General features: G+C 40.1%; 1 long non-coding RNA gene across 1 annotated transcript; it reads left to right on the forward strand.

Moving 5' to 3' along the window:
• The first annotated feature begins 3,213 nt into the window (after window positions 1–3,213).
• On the forward strand, window positions 3,214–13,319 carry LOC139079130 (uncharacterized). The gene is made up of 3 exons (XR_011532457.1): window positions 3,214–3,619; window positions 7,895–8,006; window positions 12,721–13,319. It is a non-coding gene; the product is annotated as an uncharacterized lncRNA (long non-coding RNA).
• The last annotated feature ends 3,551 nt before the right edge of the window (window positions 13,320–16,870 follow it).

Here is a 16,870-nt window from a genome sequence, read left to right on the forward strand (position 1 = left end):
AGGCCAGAAAGGCTTGCCTGGTGGCGCTTCCTCCCTGTGAGAGAAACACCAGGATGGGCAGCAGCTCCCACACTCTGTTCCCACAGCACGACCGGAGAGCCTCACTTCTGGTTTCAGGAGCAGCAGAGGCCAGAGTTCTGGCATGGCTGGGAGGCCCTCCCTACAGGGCAGCTGATGTACTTTTGACATTTACCTCTGTGGTAGACGTACTCAGAAGAAATGGTGGAATTACCTGCTGCACTCTTAGAAATGGAAAGCACAAAAACAAGAGAATTTTCAGCGCCTAAGTCCAAGGCTGCAGGATGAATTCCTCTGCTACTCGTCCTGAGTTGGACTGCTTTCATATCCTTCTTGACACGAACTATTTTCAGTGGAGGAGAACTGACATACGTACACATATTCACAAAGTAAAGAAAAATGCTTATTTTATATATATATCAATATAGAGTACAAATATATATAGGATAAGAGAAAGAAGTTAAAAAAACTGACTTCCATTTTTTTCTCTTAGATTTAGGTTTACTATAAAAACAATAATATTAAAGGAAATTTTAAGAGAAATCAATCTATTTTGCCAAAATTTTACCACTGCAACGTTTTGCATTTTCACAATGTTTTTTTGTAAATATTAGTGTTTTTGAATACACACAATTTGGATCACTTTTGTGTTTTGCTGCTTGGTCTTTTTAATGATCACTTTTAATGCTACATTAATATCCCATTCTCATTAATTTACTATAATTTATTTAACTATTCCTTTCCTCCTGGATACTGAGAGCGTTTCTAAATTTTGCAATGATAGATACATATGCTTTTAAAATCAGCTGGCATAAATATAACATAACAAGTAATTTAAAAAACTACTCACTTGTATTATTTCTTACACAATGGGGGGCAAGGTTTGTTCCGTCTTGCTGTGCTCCTGGGAGCAAGTCCATTCTGCTGGCTGAAGCAGGCCCTTCTTTGCTGTAACCGTAGCCATACTATTTATACAACACGTATTCTCAGCCTATATGGATTAAAGAAGTTCAGGGGCAGTGTTTCCTCTGCTACTTATCTGCTTCTAAGCTTTTTCCAAGCAGACCGCATGTGATATGTGCACTATGTGGCACTAGGGACCCTCTTATATAATAAGGAGAGAGAAATAAAGTCATAGAAGAGAAATAGTTAAGCTTTAGAGGTAGCTTCAGACAAGAGTCTGATCCAGAGACCTCTGAAAAAACAACTACCACCACCAACAACAAAGGCATAAAAAAGGAAAAGATAGAAAAAGATAATCATATGCAGGTATCAAAATTGGTGGAATACCAGTTATATTATAAATAAATATGCCAGATATATTATAAATTCCTAAAATTCAATAAAAAATTAAAGAGAAAGACAAATCAAGATCTGGGCAAAAAACTCCAAGGCATTTCACAAATGAGAATATCAAAGAGACCAACAGAGCTATAAAAAGTTGGGCAATATCATCTGGAAAATGCAGATCAAAACCACAATGAAATGCCACTATATATCACAATTGCTACAGTTAGGTTGACAGTACTAAGTGTTGACAAGGATGTGGTACAACAGGAACATTCAGATTTTTAATGGGAGTGGAATTGGTACAACTTAGGAAAATTGTTTGGCAATATATATTGAGTCTAAGTGTATATTTATCGTATGACTCAACTATTCTCCTTCTAATTAAATGCCCTGAAACTATACCGTACTGTAGTACATATCTATAATGTACTCTTCATAGAAGCTCTCTATGTCATCATCATCGTCATCCTCAAAACAGAAAAAAACCCAAAGGTTCATTCACAATTGAATGGATAAATAAATTGTAGTATATTCATATAATAGAATACTACAGAGCAGTAAAAATGTGCACTATTGCTACCTACAACAACATGGATAAGTAACACAGAAACAATGTTGGGCGTAAAGCATGGTACTGTGCATCATTTACATGAGTTCAATAACAGGCAAAACTAACTTATGGTGACAGAAATCAGAGTAGTTATTATCTCTGGGGTGGAATATTGACTGTGAAGGGGCCTGAGGGAGGCTTTGGTGATCCCGGAAATGTTCTACATTTTCATCTTGGTGGTGAGTATATGATGTATAAGTGAAAATCCATTGACCTATTACTTAATTTTTTTGTATTTACTGTATATACATTATACTTTAACAAGAATAACAGAAGTCGCAGGGTTTTTCTTAATCTTATATTACAAATGTTTGATAATACACAAATACCAAAGATCAATACTGCCTGCCTTGTCCTAATCTCCATCTAAAGCCATCACTCAAGTATATAGCAGCTACCCAGGTGCTCAGGTGCAGGAGCATGTGATTAAGGAAAGCCACCTGTGGCTTAGACAAAAACTTGATTGTGCCTATAGTGAAGTAATAATCCAGACTGGATCACTGACGTTGGCCAATTCCCAGTAAGTCCAGAAGATGGGGTGTTACTGTGTACATAATTTTACCTTCTGTCTGATTCTTGCTCAACCATTCTCAGCCTCTTCTCCCTCCATCATTAGAACTGTGGGATATACTCATCTCTGCCAGTTTACTGCTGCATCTAACTCTAGCCCCAAGTCCGTGAGTTCAACCCATAGTTCTACAAATGAATTATTCAGTGGATTTCGCACACTGTCTTTCTTTCGGCCTCCATCTATGGTACTAACGTTGTATGCTCTTCTCTTAACATTGTTTAACCATCTGTTAACCCAACCTTCTGCCCAAGGGGGTTAGTGGGGAGGAATGATTTGAAGGTTCTGCTGAAGTGCTTTACAGTTGGGGATAGTCCATTAATTGTTGATTTTGTTTGTATTCAGCATTCTGCTTCTATCTGTGGTTTTAATTGATGTGAGCATGCCCAGGGGCTTACGCTGGACCCAGCTGTATAAATCAAATAAATAAATAAACAAATAAATAAATTAAGTAAATCTTCCCTGGAATAAATAGATAACACAGCTTTTTCAATCTCTCTCTCTCTTTTTTTCCCAACAGTTCGTATAAATGTGCCCTAAGGCTTATATGCAAGGGGTGTATCCAAAGTTTAAAGAAGTAAATAGTAAGCATCAACAGCTAAAGATGAAATCACATGGCTGTCTACACCCTTTCATGGTAGCATGGAAGCTATGGGGAGACTTGGAACATTTCAGTTCACCTCATTCCACTCAGTCCTTTGTTTCTGATTGGTCTGGGGTTGCCATTGCCTCTGATAGTTTCTTCCAAAGGTAAAATAAGAGCAAAACAAAATGAACAAGCAAAAAGGAAAAGGAAACAGAATCTCAGTGGAGTTGTGCCATCCACAGGGCAATGAGAACTGATTTTTTTTCACTAACAGGGATGGTTGAAATCTGCTGCTGTGCAAATGCAGTTATTGAGAAGGCACAGACTGGGCTCTGGCAGAGAGCAGAGTGTGAGCAAATATGATGGTGCTCGCCTCTGAACAGAGGCTTTACACGTGCTTTCGAGCTTCTGCCCTCGTGTGTGAACAACACGGCCAGCTAGTGGCTGCTGTCTGAATTTGCGTCCCAGAATGAGAAGCAAAGTGAGGCTGGCTGGATCTTGACCTGGTATCCACAAAGGCCTTCAGACTCGTAAGGGAGAAATTAAGGTTTGTTGTTGCAAGGCACTGAGATTTGGGTTTGTATTTTACTGCGGCAAAGGCTCCCTAACACAGGGCCCGTGGCTTCCTCAGATTCAGAGATGGAATCATAAAACCTCAGAATTAGGCAGGAGTCTTGCTGATGGCATTTGATTTCCTAAATCTCCATCATCCCACCCTGGCGTTGGCCACTCTCTATCTCCAGGCAAGTTCTGACTATTAGAATGGTTCTTAGGTTGATTGTGATATTCTGGGAAGGTGGTTTGGTATAAAGTACAGAACATGGGCTTTGAAGTCAGACAGACTTGAGTTTCAATAGTGGTTCTGCCACTGACTAGCTCTGTGGCCTTGGCTTTGAACCCCAATTTCCTTACATGATTGAATAGCAGTAATACTACACACTTCACAGGATTAAATGAGAAGGTACATATGCCTCCAACAGTAAGGACTCAAGAAATGGTTATTCTTCTTCTTTCCTTGGACCTCGTGCTGTAATCCATCATCCATTGAGTGAACTTTCAAATATTTGACACCCTTTTTCAGCCACTGTTCTTGTACAATTGGTTCTTTGAACCTTAGTTTTGTTAATTTGATCCAGATTAAATCTGTTCTGGCTAGATGTGGCTTACTGGGCTAGCTAGTGACTAGCTTTTCAGGTCCTAATTCTGTCACCTAAGGCATTCAACTATAACTCTCGGCTTTGCATCAACCACAAATTTGATCAGTATGTTGTCCATTTCCTCATCCTAATTGCTAATAAATACACCGCAGGTGTTTCATTAGACAGGCTCGTGGAGTCCTTTGGAGTTGTAAGCTCACATGTATTCATGCAACACTCAGATGTTCAAAGAAAATGTAATTTCTTTATTTCCAATAACTGATCTAATCTTCCTCACAAGCTTCCCACCCCAGTGTGTTGCAGGTAAAAATAGCTTTATTTTAAACTTTCCAGTCCAAGATAGCTCAGTTTTTGTGAGTTTAAATGATTTTATTTTGAACTCATTCTAGAGGAACTGAATGCTTGGCCTTTCAGACTGGCTTTCCTCCCCACTTCTTCTTCCAGAGGCACCTGGGTCGCCTATGTGACCTTGTGGGATTGGGTGGAGGGGCTTGGATCATGCTGACCTTATGCTAGTTCTTGGGCTGGTGGCCACTGTGGTGGTGGTGGAGGGTGCTCAGGGAGTGTGCCGTGGTGGCTATCTGCTGAGGTGTGGTAGTTCTGGCCCCACCATTTTTTGTTGTCCAGGCCAAAGTCTATGGCTGATGCAACTCAATGTCTATTCTCCTGCATGGTTAAGACTTCCAGAGGGCTCAGCCACCTCCCTTGCCAACTTGGACCCACTGTATTCTGTCCTGGCTCTGTGGACCCTCTAAGATCTGGCCTTGACTCCCATTGGGTCTCAGCTTCAGAGGCCCAGTCTCTACTCCTTGGTCAGAGGGTCACTACGTACCTGTTGCTCAGTCCCCAGCCAGCTTTTCTGCTAAGTTCTAGGTTCCTTATCAGAGAAACTGCAGAAACTTCTGATTAAGAGCAGGGACTCTGGAGCCAACCTGCCTGGGTTTGATGTCCAACTCTACCACCTACCAGCTGAGTGACCTCAGACAAGCTGCTTAACATAACTGTGCCTCCATTTGCTCACCTGTAAAGTGAGGTTAATAATAATACCTGCCTCCTAGGTAGGACCCTTGTGAGGGTTACATGAGCTAATACATGTAAACTGCTTAGAATTGTGCTTGGTAAGTATTAGCTAGTAAAAAAGTAGAAAATAGGATGTGGCAAGTTATTTAACTTCTCTATGCCTAAGCATTCCCATATGTGAAGCAAAGATCATAATAATAACTCCTTCATAGGTTTCTTGTGAAAATTAAATAACTTAATATGTAAAGGAATTAGAACATAATTTGGCACAAAATGAGCCCTTATCATTGTCATTATTCTATTATTGTTCCCAGGCCACAGGACGGCCCAGGACAGCCAGGAGGGCCAACTCAGAGCCACTGTTTCCCACACTGCAGCTGTCTAGGGGCCTCACTGGGCCAATCCTTGAGAATGGGACAAAAGCCCCTCCTCTGCCCAAATTCAGCCTCCCCCTCGGTCTAGTGTCCTGTCATTCCCCTCCCAGACGTCAGCCTGCAGTCGTGTCTTTCCCATGGCCGGTGTCCACTCTCTGTCTCCCATTTCCCTTCTGTACCCACCAGATGGGCCAAGCTCTCCTCTTCCCTTTCTTTCTGGAAGGTGTCTCCCTTAAGTAAAACCCCATTATCAAGTTGCTCATGTCTGACTCTGTCTGTTAATGGAAACTTAATAAAATTAGGATTCCTTTTTCTCTCCATATACATTTGATACTCAAGTCTATTTCCAGCCTGTCAACTCAAAACAGAAATCAGCTTTGAAATGATGACTCTCAAATGGATAAATATCAGTAATTCAATGAGGGGAATTCACAAGACAATGGGATATATGGGAGATGAAAATATATATGCAAGTATCTTTTTAAATATCCTGGTACGACTGAAATGATGTCATTTAAGAATCCCTCTGACGCCGTCTTTCTAGCTGCTGCTGCTGGATCACCACTTGGGAAATGTGCCCTAGAGTGGATGACCCAGGAGAGGAATGAGTTTTCCAATCGCAAAACATCTGGGAATCAGGATTTATTTCTTACTTCTGCAACAAAGAATTGGAAAATAATGTTAAGTGAGCACCTATTCAGTGTCAGGCACCGTGCTTGAGGGTTTACAGTCAGGCGGGATCATTCACTGAGCCGCTTACATGTCCCCAGTGGCTAATAGGACACTCGTGAAGTAGTGGTGAAAAAGGCATATTCTCATAGAACTAACAACAGCTCTATTGGAGGTATTATTATTATCTTTATTTATAGATTGAAGGAGTGGAAATGTCAGAGAAGTTAAGCAGCTTAGTTAATTTCATGGAATCAGCAGATCCAGGTCTCTGACTCCGAGGCCTGTGCTCTTTCCACATCGTGTGGCAGTGAGCCTGACTAGTGCAGCAGGTTGGCAGAGGCTCCAGGGACTTGTGTTCTGGAATCTGTGGAAGAGTTGACTCAGAATAAAAGAACACTCTGAAATTTAATGCAAAATTATGCTTATGTGTTGATATGTGCATTTATTTTTATTTTTCTGGAGAGAAGATACATAGCTTTCATCAGATTCTCATAAAGCCCTGTCAGTGAAGAGGTGGTTTTTCCCTGAGTGGTCATGGATAACTTCATCTTGGCATTACCATTGCTCTAAATATGTATTGTCCCAGGCCCACTGAAGGGCACAGTTCTAAGCAAATGAGCTTCCTGGGAGATGATGGAGAAACACGGAAGGTGGGGAGAAAGTGGCTCCAGAAATTGACACTTACATAAAGTACTGAGTCATTTACATAGTCAAACTCTAACCATCAAAATAGTGGGACCGACCCCTGTCTTCCACATGCCACCTGCTTAAATGCTGCCCTCAATGCTCATTGTAACCTGGTCTCCCCACATAAAAATGTGTGGATGAGTGTGTGGATTTGCAGTGATGGTGAAAATAACAGTATGATTTGCTTTATATCCTTTTCAGGCTGGTTCTAGTCTATATCCCAGCAACTTTATGAGAGGCATGGATGAGACTCGCTGGAAAAAATAAAGAGGCTATGTCTGGGGCAAAAGACCAGGCACAGTTGTCTGCTGGTCCTTTGTGTGTTGCCGAGAGATGCCTACATGGCGTGTGAGAGTGACTGACCACACTCTCTTAAATATTACCCTGTCTGTGGACTGGGCTTCAGGAGCTGATCAGGGAAGTGGAGGAGCAATAATTTTCACTCTGAGAGAAGGAGGCCATGTCTGTAAACTTCCAGATAGAAGGAGAAAACCCGAACTGACTGTAAACCCTGAGGTCTCCTGGAGGGTACCCCGTAGTGACTTGACTGTTATTGTTATTCTTTATATCTTCTTATGCCTTCCTTCCCCAGCATAGGGCTAAATATTTGTGGATAATCCCCACACATTGCCAACTGACTTGTGACATTGTCTGTCATATTCTTTAATCTAAAATATCGTATTGCTTGAGTGCTGAATATATTAGTTTGGATGGGTAATTTTTAAAACAATATTATTGTGCTGTTCTCTAAGCACCTCTAAATATAGAGAACAACAACAACAAAACCTTTGTCCTTTATTCTTGGAAATATGATTTAACCAAGCCAATGTTTATTGTAGCATAAGATCTAGAAACAATTAGAGATGTCACATATATTTGCATTTTTGATGACATTTGCAATGTAAATGACAGAATAATGGGAGACTTCAGGAGAGACATTTGTTCCCCTCTGCGCTGTGTACTTCTTCCCACAGAGGACACTGATTTAAAGGAAGCAGCTCCAAAAACAGAATGGATAATAGAGGTGAGAATGTTATTTTAATTTCGGATTTATGCATTTCTCTTTTATTGGATGAGATAGGAAAGCATAGAATAAATGTCACCCAAATGACAGGTGTTAAACGCTTTTAACGTGTGTGTATTTGTCTGAGCATGTCAGTACTGGGGGGATGTGACTTTGGAGCTGTGTTTGTGACTCGGGATGTTTGTGGCTGTTTTATGCGTGTCTTTGGATGCATGTCTGTGGCTTTCCAGATGGTGGGCAGGTGGCTCTTGGGGGTGTCTGTGAAAATTTTTTTCTAGCATACCTGTGTGCATCTATTGGGTGGTAGTTTGTGTACGTGTATTTGTGTTCTATGGGTGTATGAGCTGGTGTTTATTGGGAATGAGAACTTAAAATCATAATCTCTCATAATTAGAGAGGGCTTTACAGGTCATTGCATGTAAGCTCCAAAATACAAATCTCTTGTCTGTTGGGAGAGTGAAAGACTAAGCTGGAATAAATAACCAAAAGGTGAGTGCTAGTCAGTGAAGTGATATTTGATAAGCGCCAACTATAAATCAGACACAATTCTTGACAAGGTGGATGCAGTGATGAATGAAGTAGTCCCAGTGCCCAGGAAGGTTTATAGTCTAGGGAAGAAGGCAGTCATTCAACGAAATATCAATTATTTAATTATATGTGCAAAGCACCACAGAGGAAAATCACAGTATTCCATGGAAGCGTATCACAGGAGACCTAACTTGGACAGTGGGATTAGTGAAGGCTTGCAAGAGGAAGTGACATTGAAACTGAGAAATCTCCAGTCACCCTGCATGAGAGTGTTGTTCACTGCCTCCTTACCCCCCACATGAGAGTGGCGATCAATGCCGCTCTATCCCCTATCCTGTATTAATGTGGGAATTAATGGCCACCCACCCACATCTCCCATCTGCGTTACAGTAGCAGTGTTTCATGCAAAGCCCTTAGACATCTTCTGCCCTCTACTTGTTTTGGTAATCTAACTGAAGAGCTTATGTGTCTTCGGGTAGGCCAATTGCCAAAGCAAACAAGCTAAAATTTCACAGTAGAAGTTGATTTCTGGTTCATGCAGCAATCTAAAATAGGTGTTCCTAGCTTGGTGCTCTCCTGAACTGCTGTCCTCTCAGCAGTGACTCGGATCCAGGTTCCTTCCATATCGAGCCTCTGTTATCCTCAGAGTTCTCCCCTTAACTTGTAGGCAGAAGACAAGGAAAGAGAAGGGAGCATGACCTGCAGGAGGTTTCACGGGCTGGGCCTTGGAGTGGAGCACATCACTGCTGCTCACATCTCTGACCACAGTTCAGTCACATGCCCTGTCTAACTTCAGGGAAGACTGGGGATACAGTTGAGCTGCCTGCCTAGGAGGAGGAAGAGAGTTTTGGTGACTACGTGGCAGTCTTCACCACACTACGGCTGTCTCTTTGCAAAGCTTAGGGGACATTGTGGCCATGCCCGCAGTCTGAAACAGAGAGCCAGGTGCCTACTTTGTAGCAGAGGAAGCGAATGACACAGGAAATCACAGATGGATAAAACGACTTTGATGCACTACGACCTGAACTAATTGCTATGACAGTACAGATGTTATCTTAACTTTCAGAGGACTTTTAGTCTGTCCTGCACCTTGTAGACATTAAAATCTTTGGAGGGGAAAAACACAACCATTTGTATTTCAAAATTGTGATACATCTGTGATCTGCTGGCAAAAAAATTCATTATGAATAAAGGTCCTATACTAATATTCTACTAGTTGTGTTATAAATCCTACTACAAATCTACATCCTACCCATCTCTCTTCTCTCTTTATCAGGATTATTGGCATACACACTAACCATTCCTCCATGCATCTGGTTTAAAAGATTTCAAAGGGATTCTAAAATATTGATAGTCATGGCTCTCAGAAAAAAGATGCCTTGTTCTAATAAGCAACAGAATTTCCATGTATTCAAGTGTTAGGTGGCACAATCTTTATAGTTTATTGTTTAGAATGACAATAATACCACTAGTAAGAGAGGAAACAAATTATTACCAGTCTACCTGGAAAACAGCATTCATTCTGCAAGAAGCAGCATATTGTCTCTTAGCCAAACCTTCTCTGACCCATTTGGGTGAAGTTGAGCTTTCTTTCCTTTGTGTTCACATTGTTCACCGAATAGTAATAATTTATTTTTGTCTATTTTCACAATAAGCATGTGAGTTCTCTGATAACAACAGAAGTGTCCTTACTCTTCACTTAATATTTTGAGTTCCTCTTTTGAGGAATTATTCCCCTTTCAAATGTCTGGTATAATAGGTGTTCAGGAAATATTTGATGAATAAATGTGAGGGCTGATGAATGAAATAGAACGGTTTCCACATAGTTTTAATTGGAGAAAGTAAGCATGCCTCCAATGTTCACCCGTGCATCTCCCCTTTCCTGACTCCCTCCTTCCTTTGGGTACCAGACACGGGATCAGAGGATCCACGGTTCCCTTAGCCAGCTGCTAGGCCTGCATCCCTGGCTGGCCTCACCTGTGCAAACAAACACAGTGGCTTTGCATGCATTTACACTGCTCCATCTGACAAACCATGTTCAAGAGGCTTGGTTTCACTAGATAGAATGCAACAGCAAAGTAAATTGCAGGGAGTGTGGTCTCTTTTCTGGAGATATTTCTTTCAAGACAGTGCGTGAGGTCTTGCCAGATTTGGATGACCTGTACTGTAAAACTAGTAACCTCCAGCACAGGACTGTTGTGAGAATGAATACATGTAAAAGGTTTAGCATAAAACTTGGCATAAAGCAGGCATTCAATCAATGCTGGCCATTCTTCTTCTGATGCTGTCACTACTGCTTGTTTTATTATGTCAACACAGGCTTTATGCCAGAATCCCTTTCTACTCCAGCCCACTCTGATTCTAGAGAATGGGGAGAAAGAAGTCAGGATCCTCCGCTGTGTTAAATCAAATTTTGCGAGCATTAGTTATCGACCACAATGACGTTCATTATCTAGTGCAGAGAAATACTCTTAATAACAGGCTGAAAATATCAACTTTCTGAGAGCCATCGGTTCAGCCTCCCAATTTCACATTCTGAAACAAGAAGTTGGCCTTTCAAAATTCCACAGAATGGTTGTCTCTGGGTAGTCTGTGATTGTGTTGAAATATAGAAACTCTAGCTAGACCTAAAGTTAATAAAATTGTGTGACACATAAAGGTCTGTGATGGATGGCAACCAATAGTCCAATACTGTTTTATTCTTTCTAATATACTGTTTCTCTGCAAAGGCCAAGAAATTAAAGAACAGTTTTATTCTCCCCTTCCAGCCTGTGCAGGGTAATTATGTATTATTAATAATGCAGCAGCACAAATGATATTAAATGAACTACATTTGTTAATGCAGATCTTATCTAACTGCTTTTTCCATCAGTGGACTGTTTCTCATCAGGGGGTACTAATTAGCTGTAATATGTAGAAAGATGGGACAGAAATCCAATCAGATAAATGGGATCTATTTGGAGAGATCCAGGAAGGAGGAAGAAGGCATTCATGATTCTGTGAGAATTACTACAAGTAGGAAAGATGAAAATTTCTGCTGTTTCAACTTCATTTACATTTTGTGGCCACAGAAGCTAAAATGCAGTACTGCGGGATTGCCCAAGATGCAAAGGCCTGCAAATAATTTTATTTATCATGACTGTGACAGTGTTGTCTTTTGCAGTAATAAAAGTGCATATGGCTCTATAAAACTCCTGAATGGTTTACATGGCCCTTGCAGACATTAAACCTAATGTATTATGGTAAAAACTGATGTTCTCCAGCTTTTCCCAACTAAGGTGGAAACACTCAGGCTCTGAACTTTTTCTTAGAGAAGGATCACCTGAAGCCCTCAGCTGATATATTCTTGATAAATCCCGGGTTACCTATAAAATATCAGCCAGATTCTCACCCTTCGTAAATCTCCTGGGACAGTCCCCATGTTGAAGGGTTCAGAAATGAGATCCTTTTTCTATCTCTCATCAGTTAAGTTGGGCAGACACGTGTCCCAGCTCCAAATATTAGAGCAATACTGCCCAGAGTGCCTGCTCACCTGAGCCAGGTCCACACTCACGAATGTCATGGACCCGTCAGTGATCCATCTATAAATGAAGTGTCTTCCTAACCCAACCACAGATTTGTCACTGCTCTTGTGGGATTGTGGTCTCTTTAGGCAGCCTTGAATGAGCTGGTTTGGGACTCAGAGGAAGGACACATAATCTCATTATGAAAACAGATGTAAAAGTGAATTATTTCATTTTGGCTAGCTCACTTCCTCAAATGTGGAGAAAAGCTTTGCCATGTACTACTCAAAAGCTTGCTAAGAGATAGTCTGATCATCAAAGCTAATTTTTAGATGAAGTCCCTCCTTTTTCTGCAGCAGACCCAATGACACCTTTTTGCTCCTTTCTAAATCCTAACCCAGTAGGTACCCCAACGTTTGACTTCTGTATATTAGAAAAACATATTCCTGAGAACTATGATTTCATTATGGGAGCATCCTGATGCACACCTTAGTGTGCACAATCAGTGCCTGAAATTCTCAGGCTAGTAGTATTACATTTAAATCTTAGAGTATTTGAACTTGCTTTATGAATCCTTAACGATTATCGATTGAAAACATTTAATTTTTCAGTTCTTGGTGGATCTGCAAAATGGCACAGGAATGTTTTAAAAAATTTGGGCTCATCCTTTAACTTCCTTTCAGAGGTGACATCATCATTAATTGGAACAGGATTGGAATGGACACAAAAGACTCTACTAGCTGAGACCCCCACTGATCGTTGGAAACGAAGGAGACGTGACCTGGTCAGATAGATAGACCGAGAATTGATGCCTCAGCACTCTGCAAATATTCGGTACCATTTTAGCAAAGTAATCATGAAAATCCAGGAGACATCATTATATTATAAAATCATCCAGGCGTCAAGGGAAATATATTTGTATACCTCACGACAAAAGTTGAGTGGAAGCTCAGGAGTACTATTTACATTTATATATACTTATATCGTGTAATTAAAGCTAACAGATAAACACATCAATATGTTAAAACAGATGTAAAAATATATAGATAGACATATTGCACTGAAACCTTGATATTGCATCCAAATGAAATCCTGTATTCCAAATATGCCCCATAGGAGTTTTTGCTCAAGGCTATGCTTAGGTATACTCAAAAACTCCTGATAGCGAGTCACCGGGGAAAACATGTTCCTCTACAGATAATTGCTACTGGCAGCCAGAGACCTAGAGAATTTGATGTGCGGTAATGTGACCTGACTATGTATTAAACTTTTTTGAAGGACATGTGTAAAGTAATTTTTATGTCTCTCACACACCTTGGGTTTTTTTTTTTTTCCCCCACTTGCTAGCACATTTTTAAACAACTTTCCTATTTTTAATGTCTCTGTTAGGTTTTGTCCTAATAGTTTTCAACCATAAAAGATATTGGTATTGTTTTCTTCAAAAAAAGAGAAAGCAATCTGGAGATGAGAAAAAATCCCATCTGAGTTGTAAGGGATGTGTAAACAAGGCAGTTATATCATTGGTAATGAACTTCAGGAAAAACGTGAGAAATAATAGTTGCTTGTTCACAGACAAGAGAAATTAGAGATTAACTGATTTCTCTAAGGTTGGGAGGCATCTATGCTGCTATTTAAGGCAATAATCACTAGCTTTTCATTAAATCTAGGAATGTTTAGGAGATGGTTCCTGAGGTATTTTAAAGATACTGCTTCAGAAGCTATAATTAATAACTTGAAAAAAATGATAAATTGGCAAGGACACATATGTGCAATGATACAATTCAGTGCTCAAGTATCATCGCTGCTAATTACTTTGTTCTATTTTTTCTGTGTTATTACACCGTCCTCATTTTATTGTTCAATATTAACGTGTAAACCTTAATTAAACATAATATCAGAAGGTTCCAGGAATATAGCTAAAGATTTTGCAAGGTAGTTCAGAAGCGTGTTTGGAAAGAATCCCTGAATCAACCAGGGAGTGTAATCTGTAAATAATGTGCTTTTGTGTTGAGAGTTACATGAATTATTACAGACTGACATTGGAAATTAGCTTTTAAGAACAAAAATTCAGAAGGGAAAAAAATTAACTCAAACCAGCCTGTAGTATAAAAATCAGGTGTGGGAACAGGCTGCAAAAGCTGGGAATGTCACATCAGTTTCTCTAATGACAGGCAGCAGTTCATAGATTTACACACTTGCATTCTGGTGCCAGGAAGATGAACATCCAAAATGACAACTTATCAGAAAAATGATATATTTCTAGTTTCCATTAAGATCATTAAAAGCCACATTCCTTCTTCAGATATGCAAACGAGTTTTCTATAGAAATCCATGAACAAGAGTAAGATTTGGCCTGTGTTCACAAAAGAGCTGCAAAGAAAGTACTTACAGAAAATTCTAGATACTGGATGGATGATCTAGGCCACATCTTTGTACCACTTATTTCTCGTGTTTTAGTTATTTCAGGGTCAGTGCTTTGCAAAGGAAAACAGGGTGAAACTAAGGCGAATAATTTTATCACATATTAATATATGGTAAAAGATGTCATGGGATAAAACCAAGGTGAAGCAACATTTAGAGAGAGAGAGTTCCTCAAATTTCAGGTGGCCGTCAAAGTTTAGCAGACAAAACCGGGATGTGGTTGTCATCTGAATCGTCTATGTCATGGCAATGAAACAGTGCCATGCAGGGTTAAGAGCCAGCCTTTGCAGCCAGAAAGCTTGCCCATTAATACTCCCTACACACTCATTTGTTGTGTGACCTTGAACAGTTTCCTCTACTTCTCTATGCCTCAGTTCGCCCAACTGTAACATGACCATAAGTATTGTTTCTGCCTCATAGGATTCTTGTGAGTATTGTATGAGCTCTCAGATGCAAAGCATTTAGAAGTATCTCATACACAGTAAGTGCTATATAACTGCTCACTATGAATATTTTTCAAATCTTGGAAAATATCTTTCTGGACCTCACAAATCTGTGATTTGGGCCAATGGAGTTTCCCCTCAGCAGTGAAGTATTTGATTAAACTTTGTTACAAAAATCACTCTAAAAAAGCATACAGAATGTGAAGAAAATCTATATCACACTTCTTTCTTCCTTTTAACACTAAAACCTGGTCTATTAAAATTCTATAAACAGAGGAAATTCGACTTTGCCAGTTTTTGGTCATTAGGAGTATATTCTCCTTGAGGGCAGACAGTAGATTATTTTATAAGTTCTTGTATAAACTGGGAACATGCCATAAATGTTAAACTAATATCAAACCAGATTGAGCTTGTTGAATGAAAAGGCACAACATAAAGGAAAGAGAGTAGACTTTATTAAGGAAAAACCAGTACATAGAAATGGAAAGCAGCCTTTTTTAAAGAGTTTAACTAAGTTCATTAAAAATAATGTCTAAATTTTATAAACACTCTGCTTCCAGTGACCCAGTGTCATGTCAAATATCTTGAAAAGAAACTAAAGAATAATATATTCCTCATTTTCAGTGTTTTAAAATTCCTTTCCAGAGTGGTAGAAAAACAAAAATCTCAAGTATCATTCCTTGACCAAGTTCTAGAACAGTGATATGCAATAGAAATATAATACAAGCCATGTAATTTTAAAGTCTTTATTAGCTGCATTGAAAAAAGTAGTTAATATTAAGTAACATGTTCTATTTAACCTGATATATCAAAAATGTTTTCATTTCACATGTAGTCAACGTAAAAAGTTATCAGTGAGCTAGTTCACATTCATCTTTTTCACACTAAGCCTTTGAAATCTGGCATGTATTTTACAATTACAGCACATCTCAAGTTGGACCAGCCACACTTTAAGTGCTTCACAGCCTCAAGTGGCACGTGGCCACCCGATTGCAGGACACAATTCTAGAACAAGAGATGTGGAGGGGGCCGTGTTTTAGAAAGCGGCAGGATGGTATCTGTTGGCCTCAATAAGGGCTGAGCTTCGAGTCTCTACTTAAAAAGAGATTTTCCCAGGGCCTTTGGCTTTCAGTGTCATTGGTGTTGGCCACATCACCATTTCTGTTTGTTAATTCCTCTTTTAAGTGTGTGCTGTGTACTCGTGTGCTTTTCTGACGTCTTGTAGCGAGGTCTGTTCTCTTAGAACAAATGGAAATCGGCTTTGGAATTCATGTGCCTGAAGAAAACTCGTCTCGACAGCTGCTGGGGCGGATTCAAGCACACACAAGGTGAAAGAAAGCCACCTGGGATTTTTTTTTAATACTAGACGTGGGATAAGGAGATGGAGGAATGCCTTCTTATAGCGCCAGATGAGACAAACAGGTGGCACAAGGAAGGAACAAATAAAGGATGAAGGGAAGAGCAGCAGGTTAGGGCCTCAGGCAAAGCAAATACAAGATTCAGCTGCTGCAGGTTCAAGCCTGAGGCAGGATAATAGAGCTGACTGTGGCAGAAAGAAAATCAGACCTGTCAACAGTGCAGTTCAGCCATGAATGTGTACGGGTGGAACAGTGTGGAAGGCATGCAGAGCCTCTCTGCATCGCTGTTCAGCCTCACCATCGGTGAAAGCCACACCACCTCAGAAAGAAGCTCAGGACCCCTCCATTATTAATCAGATGACACCTACAAACATCATGTCAGGATAGGGACCACGAAAGCTTCCTAAGTTTTAGATAGTTCTTTTCTAACTCTGTACACCAAAGTGATACAGACAGCCAACCCCCCAAAGCAAGCAAATACACCAGAACTGGGAAAAATAGGAAGAGAAATAAAAATGTATCTAAAAATATTTCTCTGTGAGGGGCCTTACATGTAAATGAGGAAAAACCAATAACCTCCGTCTTCCACACAAATAAATCATCGTAGAGCC

The sequence above is a fragment of the Equus przewalskii genome, chromosome 24 (assembly GCF_037783145.1).
Source record: "Equus przewalskii isolate Varuska chromosome 24, EquPr2, whole genome shotgun sequence".
NCBI classification, from domain to species: domain Eukaryota; kingdom Metazoa; phylum Chordata; class Mammalia; order Perissodactyla; family Equidae; genus Equus; species Equus przewalskii.